This window comes from Diceros bicornis, assembly GCF_020826845.1.
Source record: "Diceros bicornis minor isolate mBicDic1 chromosome 21 unlocalized genomic scaffold, mDicBic1.mat.cur SUPER_21_unloc_1, whole genome shotgun sequence".
Classification (NCBI taxonomy): Eukaryota; Metazoa; Chordata; class Mammalia; order Perissodactyla; family Rhinocerotidae; genus Diceros; species Diceros bicornis.
The window spans coordinates 2,458,643-2,479,313 of NW_026690885.1; the positions used below are offsets into that span (position 1 = coordinate 2,458,643).

Sequence of the window (20,671 nt, forward strand, 5' to 3'; positions counted from 1 at the left end):
GACTGCCAACATTTCAAGACCTTTGGGCACATAGTATATACTTAAGTATTTGAGTAAATAAATGAAGCTCTTTTTTTGAATAAGATCTAAATAAATAAAATACCTACTCAGCACATGAATGCAAGCATTTGAGAGAAAGTTTTGTGGCTGCTAAAGCAGACTGTGGGTCAGTTTAGGGACTCAGTGCCAAAGTTACTCAATAGATTTAGATAAAATGAAAGAGATAATTAACTTTAGTTTTAAAATTCATGGACAACAGGAGCAGGATATCTAGGTGTGAATCAGGACTTGATCATTCTTGTTGCATCTTTGGAAAATCCAGTCCTTTATGTTTCTATGAAAATGTCACTGGCCAAGAGAATGAACAGAGGACTGGCTTTTAGAAAGGCAATTTGGTCACAGGAAGTCCTGGAGGAAAATATATGGAAGGAGAGTTGGTAGAAACATGGCAGAAACGTTTTGTGTATAAACCCTAAAAATTGGGTTTACATGCTGTCTGAAAGTACTGTAACCCAACTTTTCTCCAATATAGATTTGAGCAGCTTTTAAATATCTAGGTATACAAAAGGATTACAAAGGAAAATAGATCAAACTGAAAGGCGTTTAGGATGGAACAATGAAATGAAGCTGAAGTAAGCCAGAGCACTGAAAGGTGTTTCGGAAGGACCTGCAGTTTTCCTTCTTTTTTTTTCTTTCTTTTTATTTATTTTTTCCCCCAACACCCCAGTAGATAATTGTATGTCATAGATGCACATCCTTCTAGTTGCTGTACATGGGACACTACCTCAGCATGGCCGGAGAAGCGGTGCATCGGTGTGCACCCGGGATCCGAACCCGGGCCGCAAGTAGCGGAGCGCATGCACTTAACCACAAAGCCTCGGGGCCGGCTCGGAAGAACCTGCAGTTTTTAAAGGTGGTCGGAAATGTATCCCTCTGGTTTAAAGTAGAAAGGATAATGGGAACAATTCTCTATCATCTCATGTCCATGAGATTAAAAGCAACAGTCTCTCAGAGAAGCAAAACTTTTCTGGTCTCTAATGTCCCAAAAAGTGTTTTGAATGGTGCCTAATGAAAGAGATTCTGTGTGACATAATGCAAATGCGGTATCATCAACTCATTTCCAAGTTTAGTTCAAACATTTTAGGACACGTTCAATTGAGGTAATGCACACATTCTATAAGGGGCCAAGGAAGAGGCCGACAGCATTCTCTCTCAGCTTTTCACTTGACCAAGTGAGAAAATGTTCTTGAACAGATTGACCACGTCTCCTCAAGGCAATGCTCCATTTTCAATTTTTCTTTTTGTAAACTCAGCCTGCTTTTCCCATTACGTATACAAGATAAAGCCTGTTTGTAGACATCCTTCGTTGGCAATGAGGAGCAGATCCATACTATTAAGTAATCAAATAAGCAGAACATCTGGTTGGCCCTTTTTAGGAAAATGACAGATTTAAGCCCACCTTCATTGGTGGAAGGACATGGTATACCAGAATTAAAATATCTACCATTTATTATGCAGCTAATCATAAGTCATGCTATTTAAATGAAACTGAATGAATTCTTCTTCTATTAAGTTGACCAGATTTTAGTCAAACTGATGTGTAATTTTATATAGGTGCATTTTTACTTAAAATGTAAAACTCTTTAGAGACCTCTTCATTCAGTTTTAGAGGCATATTTTGTATATTTTGGTGATTTTATTTATTTTCCTTCATAGCAGAGAGGCACATCCTACTCTTTTTCTTGCTGCTCTCTCTCTCCAAGATAAAACTCATCCAAGTTTATTTTGTTTTATAAGGCATAGGCTTACATTGTGATGATAAAGAGATCATTTCTGAAACATATTTGGAACTGTAGGGAGCCCAGAATTTTAGATTATGCACAGAATTTTGTGAAGTAACTTAAAAAAAGATGGAACATTTAAAGTTTTGCCAAGAAAGTTTTTTCCTACTTTTCTTCACAGTAATTAAAAAAAAAAAGTTTAGTTTCTTAATTCTTCAGATGGGTGAGTGTAGGAGTTGGCAGGATTATATGTACCCTTGAGAGATCTCTCTCTGAGTTACTCTTTCAAAACAACCATCCTGGGCAGGCCCCATGGCTTAGCGGTTAGGTGATCGCACTCCGCTGTTAGTGGCCCTGGTTCGGATCCGGGGCGCGAACTGACGCACTGGCTTCTCCGGCCATGCTGAGGCCGCATCCTACATACAGCAAGTAGAAGGATGTTCAGCTATGGCATACAACTATCTACTGGGCCTTTGGGGAAAACAAATAAATAAATAAAATTAAAAAAAGTAATTAAAAAAAACCACCATCCTACTTCATGAATATTTAATGGGGACTCTGTCAGTCCCAAAGCTGCTGAGAGAAGCAGTTCCCAAAGCTCCAGCAGGTCCTGGGAGAGGACAGTGATGGTAATCAGTGTCATCAGAGTTTGGATGAGCAGTAGTCATTCTCTGGATGTTAGAACTGAGTGGAGTTTTCAAGCGCAGCCCAGTGACTCTAGACCTGAGCCTTGCTCAGAAGCCAGTTGACTTGTCATCCACTCTGAGCATGGTGTCTTCCCTCTGCTCGTGCCCCTTTTTGTCATTTCTCATGCTTCTCCTGACTCTTTCTCTTTCCTACACCTACTTTCTTCTTTTTCTCTCTTTCTTACTTTTACTCTATTATATTCCTTCTCTTTAGCATTTTTTTCTTCCTTTCTTATTGTTCTCATTCATTTTCTTTTTATTTTGTAGTACAGTTACTCTATACATCACTTTCATCTTAAAATCTTGACCCTCTACAATTCTTATACTTCAGTTAGCTATTTTGAAGAGAGTATTTTGATAAATTTCTCTTAGATGTTATAACGTGCTGATTCAAGGAGATAAAAACTATCATGAAAGGGATGGGGATGGAGAATGAATTCAGTTCAGGTAGCCATGGAATTAGACAGAGGGAAACTGAGAGCTTAGGTGTGGGTGTTCAAAATATTTCCTGATACATCTTTGTAGTTCATTGTTGTGGTAAACTGCACAGAGTCTTATTTACTGTTGGAGCCCAGAAGTTTGCTCCTCTGGTCAGGTCAGCAGGTCTCGGCCTATAGAAAAGAATCTAGGAAACACTGCATGCATTTCTAATGTGAAGAACTGTTAGTGTTCTTCCAGGAGACACCTTGGGCTCTTCCCTGCACTATCTGAATAGAAAAAGAGGAAGAGAAGCTTTTCTCCATCTGCACAAAACCAGGACTTTATCTTGAGTTTGAGAGAGTTTGCATGTGACTGAAAACAAAATTTTTCCCAAGTTTGGATTTGCTTTAATAGGATCTGTTGGCTGGCTTTGATGTTAAAGGTCTTTATTCAAAATTGGCTACCTCTAGTGCTAAGTTCAGAGTGGAGATTTGTCAGTATAAGAGAGAAGAATCCCTTTTGGATTAACTCAGTGAAATATAGTATTTGGGAAAAAGGTTATATTTGAAGGCCACTTGTTAATATTCTGTAGCCACAGTGACATCTGTTGGTAAGTGACTACTTCATGCTATTCTCGATGATTTCTGTTTGAAAGACACACCCTGAGCTTGATAAATAAATGGCAAACAATAGGATATATTGGAGCATATGAAGAAGTCATTTGGGGTAAATCTAATTCGGACTGAGTTTGTTTTTCCAAAAGGGCCTGTCGCCTGCATTGTGTATCTGCTTTGCCGTGTCTCAAAGAGAAGAGTAAATGCCCTTAACATAAGGATGCAACTTCCCCCTCATTGACATTGCCTTAAGGATAAGCATTTCTCCCTAGGCTTGGATTTTACTGCTGCACTCATCCTGTGACCACCCAGCTCCAGACAACAGACCTGACACCAGCCATGCCGAATGAGACGACAGACCTGCTCCACGCTGTTTCCATCTATAGCTATTCTGGCAGGGCAACCTAGCAGGGTGATCTTGTGGCTATTGTAAAAGGGACATTACAATCCTATGTGATACTTGCTCTTTGACGGTATATAACCACTCTGTACACCCCACTTCTTCGGTACCCTTCCTTCCTTATGAAAGGAAGGCCCAGGGCCATGGTCCTCAAAAGTTAGCTCATAATAAATTCACCCCAATTTTGATTTATACATTGGTTATGGATTATTTATGTAGACATTTGTTGGTGTAGTTGTGGCAAGATTTCAGAGAAACCCACCAGAGACCACCTGGAATCTACACTGAACTGGCATTTGGTACCAATAGGAGCCCATTGTGCTCCCCAGATCACTGCATTCTTCAGGTGACCCGAGTGAGTTCTCTTGAAACCTGGACCTTTTTATTTTAAGTTGACGGTCCAGAGTTTATTTGAGCTGTTTTCAAGGCTCAAGGCTAGGTGTCTTAAGGGGGTACTGATACATTCCCCAGGTCAGAGGAACCTAGGGAGGAATTCCTAGGAAAGAGAAATGTAGAGAGAATTTCCTAGGCCAGAGGAGCCTAGGGGGAAATTTTGGAGTGAATGGAGCAGGGTGACTTTTTAATATGGCTTAAAATTGGGAAGAATTATGTTTATAAAGTATGAAAAAAACTGCTTGATAGAGAAATGAGAGACTGAATCTGTTCAGCTCCAAAGAAAAGGGACATTGCTCCTCCCGACCTTTCGGGAATTCTCAAGCAACTGAGAATCTCATCGGGGGTGTCAGAGGGGAACCCCATGACATGTAACCCTCCTTCCTATAGCGAGCTCCACTATCATTCATGTTAATTTATCACAGGTTAGTCCGGGGACATGCAAGGGAGGGTTAGTCACCCGCACTCCAAACGCCCACGGCAGTACCTAGACTGCGAGCGGGAGAAACCAAGACATGTAACAGAGTGATTATGACCTTTCTTTAGGGAGTAACACTCACAAGCAGCACACTCCTGACCCACTACACAGTCCCTAGAAATTGTTCAGACTTTGTAGCAAAATAAAAGAAAAGGAAAGTGGGAAATTGAGTTTGCTTGATCATTCCCGGCTGGGCTGCCTGGGCTCTGAACCCAGGAGACTTGCGCAAGTGCTAAGACAGCAGGGGGCCTAAGACTGAAAGAAAAAAGAAATTGGAAGGAAGCTTTCTGCAGATGGAAACTGCTAAATTTTCTAAAACAGCGGCTATAAAATCTTTGTTGCATCTGTCTGTTCTTTATGTGTCTGTCTCTACATGTATGTTATATGTGCGTGGTATTTTACCTCCAGAGGTTATGGTTAAAATCAAGAGGTCTATTCAATTAACTTGAAATAAGCACTCACAAAAGTTAGTTCTAAATCCAAATGTTTTTCCAGTTAACGTGATATGAAATAATCTTTGGTAAATAAAAGCTTATTTATTCTTGTTAGTTTTCAGCATTGGATATAATGCAGATATGCAGCTTTTATTTGTCAAATAAACTGATGTTATTTCTACTACAAAACTGGTCTCAAAAATAATAAATGATGGCTAATATTATTTAATGTCTCATAAAGTCTTGTAGGCAATCTAAATAATTATTGAGGGGCCGGCCCCATGGCTTGGTGGTTAAGTGCACGAGCTCCGCTGTTGGTGGCCCAGGTTCAGATCCAGGGCACGCACTGAGGCACCACTTCTCCGGCCATCCTGAGGCTGAGTCCCACATATAGCAACTAGAAGGGTGTGCAGCTATGACATACAACTATCTACTGGGGCTTTGGGGGGAAAAAATAAATAAATAAAATCTTTAAAACATAATAAATAAATAATTATTGAGAACAGGTAAATAAATAGGTGAGTATTAAGTGAACTTTAAACAATAATCATATGTTATAATGTATATAGCTTCTAAACTCTTTTTGGTAACTTAAAAATTTAGGATTTTGCTAAATTTTATGATAAAAATTCATTGAGTATCTAGATCATTTCCAAATAAGATAAGATATTAGACATTGCTAAATATAGGTTTATCTACTTTTGGCTTATTACAGAAAAACTACAAGGTGTTTTGGGTCTATTGGTAAACATGTCTTGTGTTTTATTTAAAAAATTGTACTATAAAGTAACATGTTTCCAAAAATTATAAAAAGTGTCCATATAAATTTGTCAAGCCATGAAATGCTAATGTAAAAGAAATTTTATAATTGCTTATTTAGTTTTTTACTTAAAAATTGAAGTTTCTAAGGGTTAAAAATTTCTAATATGTGATTAAGCTACTAAAAACTTAAGAAAAATATGTTTGTATTCAAGGAGAGTAAGATGTGTGTTTTCATTAAGAAGATATAAAAAATGGAAATATTTTTGTTTGGGTAGGAAAGATAAATTTGCCCTGAAAAGTACTAGAAGGAAAAAAAAAGGAGCACATGGCACAAATTTTGAATGTAAACAAAAAGTTATAGAAGGTTTGTTGAAGAGAAACCCTGAGGAGTTTTATACATGGTTGAGTTGGCTAAGATTAAACTAAATCCAACTAAGTAAATGATTTTTAATATCAAAAGTAAGCTAGTACAAAATTCAAATTTGGTCTTCTTCCTTTTAAAAGGATAATTTTATTCTACTCTTTTTTTTTCCCCAAAGCCCCAGTAGATAGTTGTACATCATAGTTGCACATCCTTCTAGTTGCTGTATGTGGGAAGTGGCATCAGCATGGCCAGAGAAGCAGTGTGGTGCGTCGGTGCACACCTGGGATTGGAACCCAGGGCCGCCAGCAGCAGAAGGCACGCATCCAACCGCTAAGCCACGGGGCCGGCCCTATTCTACTCTTAATCTTCTCTTGATAGAGGTTATTACGTAAAAAGATTTTTCTTTACATTTGAGTTAAGTTTATCTAAAGAACAGAGATCTGTTTTGTTAAGGTAATTCCCTATGTTCAAAAGACTGAGGTTTCTCTATTAAGCTCTTTTTGACTGTTTAAATGTTGTTTGTTAATTAAGCATGGTTTCACTGCGACAAGAACAGGAACTCCTTGATCTTGTCTGACCAAGTGTTTAAAACCTCTCTGTATTTTTGACAATCTCCCCAAAATTATATCCTAAATAAAGTCTTTCTTATAACTTTTTTGTTTGAGAATTTTCAGAGATCCCTGGCAATTCTCAAGTAAATTTGATCTCTTCCTATAAAGAGGGAGATACTAAACTAATTAGGCTAGTTAAGTATGCTAAATTGCATGGGAAACATTATCAAGTAAATGATAAAACTTCTTAGGTTACAATGCGTAGGTAAATATTACCCACTATTTTAACCCTGCTATCTTGCTTCCAACATTACAAGAGGAAGGACCGCAACTGCATTCTATTTAATTTGGTTTACAGACGGGTCTTACTTAAATGGTAAGCAAGATATTACCAAGCTGGCTATGCTGTCCAGCCTCGAGAATCCCTGTGTGGGGGAAGAAGGAGAATCCTCCTCTGCCCTTTCCCTTAAGGTTCTTATGGCTGGCCAAATAATTAACAAGACAGGTTAGCAGGAGAAAATAATACCAAGTATAATAACATGTATACATGGGAGAAACAAGGGACGCGGCATTTCTCAACACAATAGCAGAAATTCTCATCTTAAATACCGTCTTTACGTAAAGACAGAGGAGGATGTTGGGGGTGGGGGGTGTCAGTACAGGAGATCACCACTAAAGCACTGTACACAAGAGTAAGGCTATTATGCAGATTTAAGGCCTCACCTTCCACATTGATAAGTTTCTAGAAATGAGGTCATCCCCCCTCTTCCCAATACAGAGAAAGAGATATCTTTACAAATGGAGATTTCCCTTATAAATATAAATGTTTGTCTGATAACTCCTCACAGGGCCATCCAGAGAATGTGGTCAGAGAGACAGAACTTCTGATAAGATGGGCTTGTTGGTGCCTTTCTTATTGTAGCATCTATTTTACATTATATTACAGCCATCAGATAGAAGATCTGTTGCAGGAAGGTGTTATTATGTCAAATTCTTTAGGCAGTTAGTGGGGGAGGTCAAATGTCCATCAGAGAAAAAAATCGAGGTAAAGAGATATATTTAACGGTGGCCAAATCCTGATCTCGCACACCTGCTAATTCCTACAACTCTGCTAACCCAATAAAAGACTTCTTTCCACAAGCTTGAAAGAAATCGTCATGGAAGAAGAGGAACAGATATAGCAAAAGGGGGAATTTTTATCACCCCCTCACAGATGTGGCTTGCACCCAGTAAAAAAACCCATAGTACTGTGGGGAGACAGGGAAAATCCCCCTCTGCCCTTTCTCTTAAGGTTCTTATGGCTGGCCAAATAATTAACAAGACAGGTTAGCAGGAGAAAATAATACCAAGTTTAATAACATGTATACATGGGAGAAACTCAGAAATGAGAAACTTGTCCCTCTGTCTAAGCTGCTTGCTTAAGTATGGTAGCTAAAGGTGAGGAAGGTGTTGGAGGTTCGTAGTAGTCTGGGACTTCAGAACGCAAGAAGACAATTCTTTTCAAGGTCATCTATAGATAATGTGGTCAGGGAGAGATAGAGATTTTTGATAAAAGGGCTTGGTGCTCCTCCCATTGTAAGATCTATTTTACATTATCATTACAGCCATCTTGATAGAAGATCTGTTCCTGGAAGGAGCCACCATGTCAAATTCTTTAGGCAATTAGTGGGGGAGGTCAAATGTCCCTCAGAGAAAACAATCAAGGTAAAGTGATGTATTTCAGGGTGGCCAAATCTTGATCTCCCACAGTCCCGCCTTTGAAATTAAAATTTTCACAGTCCTTTTGAAACTTAAAGAAGTTTCATAGTCCAGAAGCTGAGTTAGTAGATTGTTTCATCTCACTGAACATATTTCTTAGTCTTGATAATAGATCAGTTCAATTAAGTTCATTTTAGAAGATGGTGATGCAGGTGGGCTCTCAAGGTTACACCTATATTGTGGAAGCAAACAATCAAGTATTTAATAGAAGCATTTCTATGTAAACAAAAGAAAAACAAGGTTAATGGTTGGAGCAAGTTGTAAAGCAGTTTCTGAGTTTACAGGACAGCCAATTAAGAAAATTTTTAGATGTCAGGATTAAAGCATCTTTAGTAGTTTAAAATGTCTCTGATGATGTCGTCAGGTCATCTCTCAAGTTTATATCAAGTCCATTGGCTTCAGTTTGCAAGGCTTCAGGAAAAAGGGCAGGTTTAATTCTCAGTGATTCCAAATGAAAATGATGGAAAAAATGAAAAACATTAGTTTGGAGATCTGTAGCCAGATATTTTGGGAGACTAGAAGAAATCAGGATCCAGTCCAGTAAATAGATATAAAACAAAACCTCAAAAGACAATTAACAAAACTTGAATCTAATATCCGCAAATATACACTGTAGTTTTTACTGAAATATAATTTTTCTTTCTAAAATCACCCTCATTTTTATCAAAGATAGCCAAATTTAGACTAACTAGTTTGTAAAATAAGTCTAGTTCCAATAAAGTTGGCCCAATTATTTACATAAGTACATCAATAATAGCAATTGATCATACAAGCTCTTTTAAATTTGCTTTGCTGGAACTTTTTATAAGGAATCTCAGATTGAACTTTAAAGGCCTCTCTAGACCAGGAAAGCCAAGCCAAGGATTTTGTCATCAGACTTCGCCTGCAATACCTACAGATTTGGGTGAATTCCTCTCTTCTGAGGTTCCCCCAAAATATTTCAAAGTTCCTTGTACCTTCTAGATAAGTGACATTCTTTACTTATCCAGTAAATGCTGCTTGGAACATTGAACATAAGGCACCAGGCCAATATTTCTACATGGCTTTATTCCATAATGTCCAATCTTCATTCCTCAAATCTTTATGGCTATATCGCAAATATGATTTTCCAGTCACAACCTTGGTAATATAACCAGAGTTTCCAATTGTGTCCTGTTATAAGGAGAACAGATTCTTATTGAATTATGCAAATAACTATTGCCACGAAAACAACAATACTCACTTACTAAGAGTTTTTAAATTCTGGAGGGATCAGGTAGAGAGAAAAAGAGAAAGATTTTAATATTGTTTACAAAAGTATCATTTACCAAATTTCTGTAAGTTATAGCTAGCTCAGGAGAAAAGAGAAAAAGTTTTCCTTAAATCTGAAAAAAACAAAATATTAAAAATTCAGCAATACTTCAAATGAAAAATCATAAAAATTATAATCATCCTTATCAGTTCATTCAGTCCTGTGTAATCCATTTTTGATCCCAATCTTTTTGTTAGTGGCTTCATGAAGTCATCAGTTTCTCCATCAGATTTCTGTAATTTCTTTTTTTTTTTTAAGATTTTATTTATTTTATTTTTTCCCCCCAAAGCCCCAGTAGATAGTTGTATGTCATAGCTGCACATCCTTCTAGTTGCTGTATGTGGGACTCAGCCTCAGGATGGATGGAGAAGTGGTGCCTCGATGAGCACCTGGGATCCGAACCCGGGCCACCAGAATCGCAGCGCACGCACTTAACCACCAAGCCACAGGGCCGACCCGTAGATTTCTGTAATTTCTTACCCAGTTCAATTTTATGATCAGCAAGTTTATCAGAAGCCTGTACTCCAATGTAACTGTCACAGTCCTTTCCATGAATTTTTCTGAAGTTGAAACATTTTGCAAAAGCATTAGAACAAAGAAATAAGTCTGTAAACAAGACCTCAAAATGGTAATTGACAAAGAAATTTGGTTAATTTTGTGACATACAACACTTTAAAATAATAATAACCAGAATTATGATTGATAACCAGGACAGATCAGAATTTCAGTAATGTTATACAATTTTAAAATGCCTATATCAATAACATTTACACACAAAATACCACTTAAGCAGGTTTATCATCACTTGTCTGACAATGCTTCCCATGTAGTTTAACATACTGAGTAAGCCTAATAAGTTTAGTATCTTCCTCCTTATAGGAAGAGAGCAAATATCTACACACTATGATGAGAACAAGACAACATCAGTTGTAGACAGCTGCCCCAAGACTTCGGACCAGGCCAGTATTCTCAACCTTAAATCCACTCATTTAAACCTTTGTTATGCTTAAACTGTATACCTATTTTATAATTTGATGGTGCTCAGGGCAAGCTGCCCCAGGAGGCACCACTCTGGTATGCTGATTCTTTCAAGCTGAAGACAATAAGGACTCAGAGAACTCAGGAAGAATATTTGAGTTTCCCCTCCCAAACTGCCTAAAGAATTTAAAACAAAAGATCTGTTTCAAGAAAGAGTTGTTATCATGATGGCTGTAATGATAATGTAGGATAGAGGTTACAATAGGAAAGGCACCAAGCCTCTTTTATCAAAAACTCTGTCTCTCCCCGACCACATTATCTATAGCTGACCCTGAAAAGAATTGTCTTCCTGCCCTCTGAAGTCCCAGGCCACTACCCACCCCCAACACGCTCCTCGCCTTTAGCTGCAATACTTAAGCAAGCAGCTTAGACAGTGGGACGAGTTGCTCATTTCTGAGTTTCTCCCATGTATACATGTTATTAAACTTGGTATTATTTTCTCCTGCTAACCTGTCTTGTTAATTATTTGACCAGCCATAAGAACCTTAAGGAAAAAGGGCAGAGGGAGATTCTCCCTCTTCCCCCAACAAATTGTTACAGTTAAGATTTTCAGAATACTATCATACTTAAGGAAAGTGATTGATTTGGAACAGACTGGTTTTAAAGTCCAGGCATTTATCGGGAGGCTCCTAATATAACTTAATGGTTATATAGAACAAATCTCTGGCCTTGACTACTGGCCTGATGGCTAAAACACTGCACCCAATCTTCCCTTAAATGCAGGGAAGGATTCACAGTGACAACTGCTGCCAACATTCCTCTGCTTAAGGCCAGATGGGCTCATTCAGTGTTCCCCTGGTATCACCACCGAGCAGCTAGCTATATTTGTTCCTTTTTTAGGGCTAAATGATGTCACATCACATACAGAAGCCCTTAATGACAGTCAAGCAGGAATTGCCTTATTAAATACTAAGTTGTCTTTAATAAAAAGACTGTCCTTCAAAATAGAATGGCCTTAGATATTTTAACTACGTCTCAAGGTGGTACACGTACAGTCATTCAAACTGAATGCTGTGTTTTCATACCTGCCGAGTCTTCCAGTGTGTCATCTCTGCCAAAGCACATGAAAAAGCAGGTGAATGCCATAAGAGATCCTGTGTTCAGTCTTGAGTTTTTTGGTTTGCTCCCTTCTGGTATTGGTTCCCTTTTTCCATCTGGATTGTAATTCCTATTTCTATTATTTCTTGGAATTCTTGTATAATCATAATATTTAAACTAATTGCTGTTTTCTTTACTCAGTGCTGTAAGACTGTCATGTAAGCTGGAGTAATGAAAGCTGAGGTGGTCGATTGATCTTATAACCTTGGACAAACCTCCTTTTTGATAAGGACTAGGCCTAAGAACTCATTTTAAACTAATCTTTTCAAAGAAGTTAAATTATTATCATTGTTACTGTACTTGTTCTATAATTGTGAAGAGCATAAATACAAGGAGTCATAAAAAGCACATATGCAATGTTTGTGCAACAACCTAAAATTAATCCAAAACCCTTGAAATGCTTCCTCTATTAGTATATATATATACCTCTTTGCTTGTCCACTATATCCAATTAATTCCCCCCAAGGTGGACAACTGGGCAAATAAATGAGACAAAAGCCTGACACCGAGGGACATGAGGGACCCAGGGCAGGCAGCAACCACTCTGGGCCAAAAGACAATATTTTGATCACCAATGCTTTTTATCAAAAGATTATAGATCAAAAGGGAGAAAATGATAAATAAATGGCAAGCAATAGGATATATTGGAACATATGAGGAAGCCATTTGGGGTAAAACTAATTCGGCCTGGGTTTGTTTTTCCAGAAGGGCCTGTCACCTGCATCGTGTATCTGCTTTGCCATGTCCCAAAGAGAAGAATAAATTCCCTTCAGATAAGGATGCAACTTCCACCTCCTTGGCATTTCCTTAAGGATAAGCATTTCTCCCTAGGCTGGGATTTGACTGCTGCACTGATCCTGTGACCACCCAGCTCCAGACAACAGACCTGACACCAGCCACACCCTCCCCACTCTGTCCATCAATAGCTATTCTGGCAGAGCAATCTGGCAGGGCGATCTTGTGGCTATTGTGAAAGAGACATTGCAATCTGATGTGATACATGGCATTTGATGGTATATAACCACTCTGTACACTCCACTTCTTTGGTGCCCTTCCTTCTTTAGGGAAAGAAGGCCCTGGGCCATGGTCCTCAAAAGTTGGCTCATAATAAACTCACCCCAATTTTGATTTATAGATTGATTATAGATTATTTACGTCGACATGTTTTACAAGTAATATCTTGAAAGGAAAAAACAATAAAGCAGCAGCCCTGCATTACACATGAAAGTTGTGCTCCCCCTGGAGGGAAAATGAGGATACAACATTGGTCGAGTACTTGATTTTATAATCCACTGGTGCCTTTCAAAAATATAGCTATTATTGTAAGAGTAAAGATATCCTTAAGAATACCGTCACAAAACAGGTTTTCCCAGCTTCTTTTTGTCAGAGATGAGACCTACATCAGGCTGGGGCACTTGAAGAGGCATGGGGGACTCAGCTGAGGGTTATTTAATTACTGTGAGTTAATTAGCCAATAGCGAATAAGATACAGAATGATTAAAAAGAGGTAAAGGAACATAAAATTGGAAATAATTAAGAAAAATAGTGCCTTCAAAATATCCTCTTATTATTTTTATAGCTTTTGTTTTGAGGTATGACTAGGATAGTATGTTAGATTTTTCTAAATCCTTATCTCCAGGGCATATATTACTGAGTTTTTCATTAAATATGATAATGCCAAAGAAAACCTTGGCAAAAGTATTCTGTACTATCAACAAGGACAAAACATGTACAACATTTCTCTATATATTAAGATTCCAGCTGTAATAGTCAAAATATATATTCATGTGTGTAAAATTATAATGATTTTCTATTTTTCTCGGGCTGTGAACCATGGTAAAATATATAGTAATAAGCAGAAAACCTGATGAACTAGGTGATTTAAAACACCTGATGTTACAGTTAGGCCATTCAAGGGTGAAATAGATCAATTTAAATTTCACACCTTCTCCTTTCCTTGTAGCCAGTGAAGTGTCTGGAAGACCGAAAACACATAAAATTAATTGAGAGTTAACAGTACTTGGAAGCAATTGAGGTTAAGCCCTCAACAATGGTGGCCCTTACTTCTGGAGCCATTGACTCTTTGTCATAAGTTTATTGTATAGACGAGTTTTATTCTTAGATGATTTGTGTATGTTTCATAGACGAGAGACAGGGCAGGAGAATTAACTATCACTCTACACCGGTTCCTTTACTGTATTACCTCATGCAATTCTTACAGTAATCCTTTAAAGTAACTATTATAATTCATATTTAACTGATAAAGAAAACCATTTTTAGGGGCCTGCCTGGTGGGACAAGCAGTTAAGTGCGCTCATTCCGCTGCACCAGCCCGGGGCTCACCGGTTCTGATCCTGGGCACGTGCCAATGCACCGCTTGGCAAGCCATGCTGTGGTGGCGTCCCGTATAAAATGGAGGAAGCTGGGCACGGATTTTAGCCCAGGGTCAGTCTCCCTCAGTAAAAAAAGATGAGGATTGGCAGATGTTAGCACAGGGCTGATCTTCCTCACAAAAAAAAATTTAAAAAAGACCATGTTTACAAAATTGATCAAGGGTAAAAGGGAAGATCTGAACATCAGTCTGTTGGGTTTTATGCCTCATATTCTCTCCACTGTGATAAAAATGGTGCTTCCACATGGGTACTCACCATCTTGCTATTTAATACCGGCTCCTGCCAACAACATTGGATGAGATGAGATGAGAAGTTTATTTCCAAAGTTATTCTATTATATTTAAATTATACTATTTATGAGTCAAATGTCAAGTCATATTTTAGAGGCATAGAGAACAACTGGTTACTTCACCTACACATTTTCCAGTTTTACTATAACTTTCGTGTGCCACATTCTGTCAACTTTGTGTCAACTTTACCAACTTTAGTGCTTCACTGTTCTTTTTTTAAAAACTTACAATTTCATTTTCCATGTAAAGCACCTTGCTGTTTTCTTCTTAGTCACTAGATGGCAGTTCTGTATCTCTGTAAATTACCACTGCAGCAGGAAATGAGAGGTCTTAAGCCAGTTTGTTCTGTACAAATGATGGACATAGGAGGACTTCTGGTCCATCAAGGCTGCCTGTGTTATTCTGTGGCCATAACGGGGGTGTCCAGGACTGCTTAGTCAGGCATGAAGCAGAGTCAGAAAGCATCCTCTAAGTTCTTCTTCAGATGTGAGTTCAGGCACTTACCATCTCACCTGAGCACACTAGAGTTTATTGAATGTGTTCTGACTCTTCCTCTCTCTGTGTAGTTAATAAGTCTGGGAGCTCCATACCCCTAGAAAAAACACATGACACATAAAACCTTTTCTCAACTAAACGGAATTGAGGGCTATGGTGTTGCCCGAGAGTCTGATGCTTAAAGCAAACACAGCTGGTGCTCATATAGAGGGAAAGAGTGTCAGCTACTCCTGGAGGGCTTTTAGTGATGCTCCTATGGAATGAGCAAGTTTAAAATAAAACCACATGGCTTAAACCTCACAAACTGATTGTTTTATTTTCAAGTAATAGGCTCTGAAAATCTGCTATGTCTAAAAAGCTATTTCATAAAACTGAAACAGTTCTGTTTTTTATTCTCTGGTATTTGAAATACTATTAAAACTGTAAATCCTTTAACATTCTACAATATATAAATAGGCAAATATCAATTATATTCTCTAAAAATATCTGCTCCCATGTTAAAGTTTAATATATAGCAGCAGAATCGGTTACCACCCAATTTTAACTCATTTTTTGCTTTTGAAATTACATATAAAATTTGTGTTTTGAAGTATTTTCCTAAAACTCAGCATCTTTCTGATATAAATGGACTAGTTGAAAGGTAACTAGAATGAAATTTGATCTTTAAAACTCTAGCTTTGTGTAAGAATTGATAATATCAGGCAGTTGAAAGTTGGGTCTCTCCACATTATGATCTTTATTAATTGTGAATAGCCAGATCTATTACAAAGTGCTGAATAATAAAAAGAAATTAAACAATATCAGCACTCTCCTACCACACACATACAGTTTATATGCAAATAAACTCTCAAAGGTCAGAAAAATGCTTGTGATATCGGATAACTGGTAAAATACTATCTCATTCCAGTTTTAACCTCATTTGAAATTGACTTAAAACTCTTCTCTAAGGATCCTGCTCTGATCAGTGCCCCCTGGTCCCCTCAATGCCTCATTTGATTGCAAACCTATCTGAGGAATTGAATATTCTTTTCCATTTGATCTCTTTAAGGTATCTGTGATAGTGCTTTTTATACAATGACCACTTGGTACAATTTATTATTCGTTTCAGAAACATCTTGGGCCCTCCTCGTGGCTTAGCAGTTAAGTGTGCGCGTGGCGCTACTGGCAGCCTGAGTTCGGATCTCGGGCGCGCACTGACGTACCGCTTCTCTGGCCATGCTGAGGCTGCATCTCACATATAGCACCTAGAAGTATGTGCAACTATGACATACAACTATCTAGTGGGGCTGTGGGGAAAAAAAAAGGAGGAGGATTGGCAATAGATGTTAGCTCAGAGCTGGTCTTCCTCAGCAAAGAAAAAGAGGAGGATTAGCATGGATGTTAGCTCAGAGCTGATCTTCCTCACACACACAAAAAAGAAACATTTTTATTTAGGAACAAATCAAGGAAACAGATGTGAGGAATGTAGGGTCACCTAGTTGATGGTGCCTTTTTTTTTTTAAATGTTTTGTTTATTGCAGTAACATTGGTTTATAACATTGTATAAATTTCAGGTGTACATCATTATACTTCTATTTCTGCATAGATTACATCATGTTCACCATAGTGGTTGCACCAGTTTGCACTCCCACCAACAGTGTATGAGACTTCCCTTCTCTCCACATCCTCTCCAACACATGTTGTTTCCTGTCTTGTTAATTATAGCCATTCTGACGGGCGTGAGGAGATATCTCGTTGTAGTTTTAATTTGCACTTCTCTGATAGTTAATGATTTTGAACATCTTTTCATGTGTCTGTTGGCCATCTGTATATCTTCTTTGGAGAAATGTCTGTTCAGCTCTTTTGCTCATTTTTTAATTGGGTTGGTAGTTTTTTTGTTGTTGAGATGCATGAGTTCTTTATATATTTTGGAGATTAAGCCCTTATCACATGTATGGTTTGCAAATATCTTCTCCCAATTGTTAGGTTGTCTTTTCATTTTGTTGATGGTTTCCTTTGTTGTGCAGAAGCTTTTTAGTTTGATGTAGTCCCATTTGTTTATTTTTTCTATTGTTTCTCTTGCCCGGTCAGACATGGTGCTTGAAAATATGTTGCTAAGACCAATGTTGAAGAGTGTACTGCCTATGTTTTCTTCTAGAAGTTTCATAGTTTCAGGTCTTACATTCAAGTCTTTAATGCATTTGGAGTTAATTTTTATGTATGGTGTACAGTAAGGGTCTACATTCATTTTTTTGCATGTGGCTATCCAGTTTTCCCAACACCATTTGTTGAACAGACTTTCTTTTCTCCATTGTATGTTCTTGATTCCTTTGTCAAAGATTAGCTGTCCATAGATGTGTAGGTTTATTTCTGGGCTTTAGATTCTATTCCATTGATCTGTGTGTCTGTTTTTGTGCCAGTACCATGCTGTTTTGGTTACTATAGCTTTGTAGTATATTTTGAAATCAAGGAGTGTGATACCTCTAGCTTTGCTCTTTTTTCTCAGGATTCCTTTAGCTATTTGGGGTCTTTTGTTGTTCCATATAAATTTTAGGATTCTTTGTTCTATTTCTGTGAAAAATGTTGTTGGAACTTTGATAAGGATTGCATTGAATCTATAGATTGCTTTAGGCAGTATGGACATCTTAACTATGCTAATTCTTCCAATCCAAGAGGACGGAATATCTTTCCATTTCTTTTTGTCTTCTTCAATTTCTTTCAGCAATGTTTTACAGTTTTCCGTGTACAGCTCTTTCACCTCTTTGGTTAAGTTTATTCCTAGGTATTCTACTCTTTTTGTTGCAATTGTAAAAGTTATTCTATTCTTTTTGTTGCATTTGTAAATGGGGTTGTATTCTTTTTTTTTTTTTTGAGGAGATCATCCCTGTGCTAACATCTGCCAATCCTCCCCCCCCTTTTTTTTTGCTGAGGAAAACTGGCCCTAGGCTAACATCCATGCCCATCTTGCTCCGCTTTATATGGGATGCTGCCACAGCATGGCTTTACAAGTGGTACGTCATTGCACACCTGGGATCTGAACTGGTGAACTCCGGGCTGATGCAGCGGAGTGCCTGCACTTAACCACTTGCGCCACCAGGCCAGCCTTGGGGTTGTATTCTTAATTTCTCTTTCTGCTACTTCGTTGTTAGTGTATAAAAATGCAACTGATTATTGTAGGTTGATGTTGTATCTTGCAACTTTATCATATTTGTTTATTACTTCTAAAAGTTTTCTGGTGGATTCTTTAGGTTTTTCTATATATAAAATCATGTCATCTGCAAGTAGTGACAGTTCCACTTCTTCCTTTCCAATTTGGATTCTTTTTATTTCTTTTTCTTGCCTGATTGCTCTGGCTAGGACTTTCAGTACTATGTTAAATAGGAGTGGTGAGAGTGGGCATCTTTGTCTGGTTTCTGTTCTTAGAGGGATAGCTTTCAGTTTTTCACCATTGAGGATGATATTAGCTGTGGGTTTGTCATATATGGTCTTTATTATGTTGAGGTACTTTCCTTCTATACCCATTTTATTCAAAGTTTTTATCATAAATGGATGCTGTATCTTGTCAAATGCTTTCTCTGCATCAATTGAGATGATCATGTGATTTTTATTCTTCATTATATTAATTTGGTGTATCACATTGATTGATTTGCAAATGTTAAACCATCCCTGCATACCTGGAATAAATCCCACTTGATCGTGGTGTATAATCTTTTTAACGTATTGTTGTATGCGATTTGCTAGTATTTTGTTGAGGATTTTTGCATCGATGTTCATCAGTGATATTGGCCTGTAATTTTCTTTTTTTGTGTTGTCCTCGTCTGGTTTTGGTATCAGGGTAATGTCGGCTTCGTAGAATGAGTTAGGGAGCTTCTCCCCCTTATCAAATTTTTGGAAGAGTTTGAGAAGGATAGGTATTAAGTCTTCTTTGAATGTTTGGTAGAATTCACCAGGGAAGCCACCTGGTCCTGGACTTTTATTTTTGGGGAGGTTTTTGATTACTGTTTCAATCTCCTTACTGGTGATAGGTCTATTCAAATTCTCTACTTCTTCTTGATTCAGTTTTGGAAGGTTGTATGCTTCTAGGAATTTATCCATTTCTTCCAGATTGTCGAATTGGTTGGCATATAGCTTTTCATAGTATTCTCTTATAATCTTTGGTATTTCTGAGGTGTCTGTTGTAATTTCTCCTCTTTCATTTCTGATTTTACTTATTTGTGCCTTCTCTCCTTTTTTCTTGATGAGTCTAGCTAAAGATTCGTCAATTTTGTTTATCTTTTCAAAGAACCAACTCTTGGTTTTATTGATGTTTTCTATTGATTTTTTGGGTCTCTACTTCATTTATTTCTGCTCTGATTTTTATTATTTCCTTTCTTCTACTGATTTTGGGCTGTGTTTGTTCTTCTTTTTCCAGTTCCTTTAGGTGCATTGTTATATTGTTTATTTGAGATTTTTCTTGTTTGTTGAGATAGGCCTGTATTACTATAAACATCCCTCTCAGAACTGCTTTTGCTGTATACCATAAATTCTGGTATGTTGTATTTTCATTTTCATTTGTCTCCAGGTATTTTTTTATTTCTTCTTTGATTTCTTCATTGACCCAGTCGTTGTTCAGTACCATTTTCTTTAATCTCCACGTATTTGTGGCTTTTCTGAGTTTCTTCCTATAGTTGGTTTCTAGTTTCATACCGTTGTGGTCAGAAAAGATGCTTGGTATTATTTCAATCTTCTTAAATTTATGGAGACTTGTTTGTGGCCTAATATGTGATCAATCCTGGAGAATGTTCCATGTGCATTTGAAAAGAACGTGTATTCTTCGGTTTTTGGATGGAATGCTCTGTGTATATCTACTAGGTCCATCTGTTCTAGTGTATCATTTAAGGCCAATGTTTCCTCATTGATCTTCTGTTTGGATGATCTATCTGTTGGTGTAAGTGGAGTGTTAAAATCCCCTACAATTATTGTGTTACTGTCTATTTCTCCTTTTATGTCTGTTAATAATTGCTTTATATATTTAGGTGCACCTACATTGGGTATGTAGATATTTACAAGTGTTATATCCTCTTGTTGGATTGTTCACTTGATCATTATGTAATGCCCTTCTTTGTCTCTTTTTACAGTTTTTGTTTTAAAGTCTATTTTGTCTGATATGAGTACTGCTACCCCAGCTTTCTTTTCATTGCCATTTGCATGGAGTATCTTTTTCCATCCCTTCACTTTCAGTTTGTGAGTGACTTTACGTCTGAAATGTGTCTCTTGTATGCAGCATATATATGGGTCTTGTTTTTCTATCCAGTCAGCCACCCTGTGCCTTTTAATTGGAGCATTTAGTCCATTGACGTTTAAAGTAGCTATTGAAAAGTATGTACTTACTGGCATTTTTTAACTTTTTTTCTCAGTGTTTTAGTAGTCCTTCTCTGTTCCTTTCTTCTTCTATACAGAATTGATG

At 37.6% G+C, this 20,671-nt stretch overlaps 1 long non-coding RNA gene across 2 annotated transcripts in view; it reads right to left on the reverse strand.

Annotated features, from left to right (window-relative positions):
- Positions 1-15,178: 15,178 nt before the first annotated feature.
- The window catches only part of LOC131401879 (uncharacterized), a 260,383-nt gene continuing 254,890 nt past the window's right edge, over positions 15,179-20,671 (reverse strand). For both annotated transcript variants that reach the window (XR_009218076.1, XR_009218073.1), the window contains one exon: positions 15,179-15,343. This is a non-coding gene — a long non-coding RNA (uncharacterized LOC131401879). The remainder of the gene's footprint in view (positions 15,344-20,671) is intronic.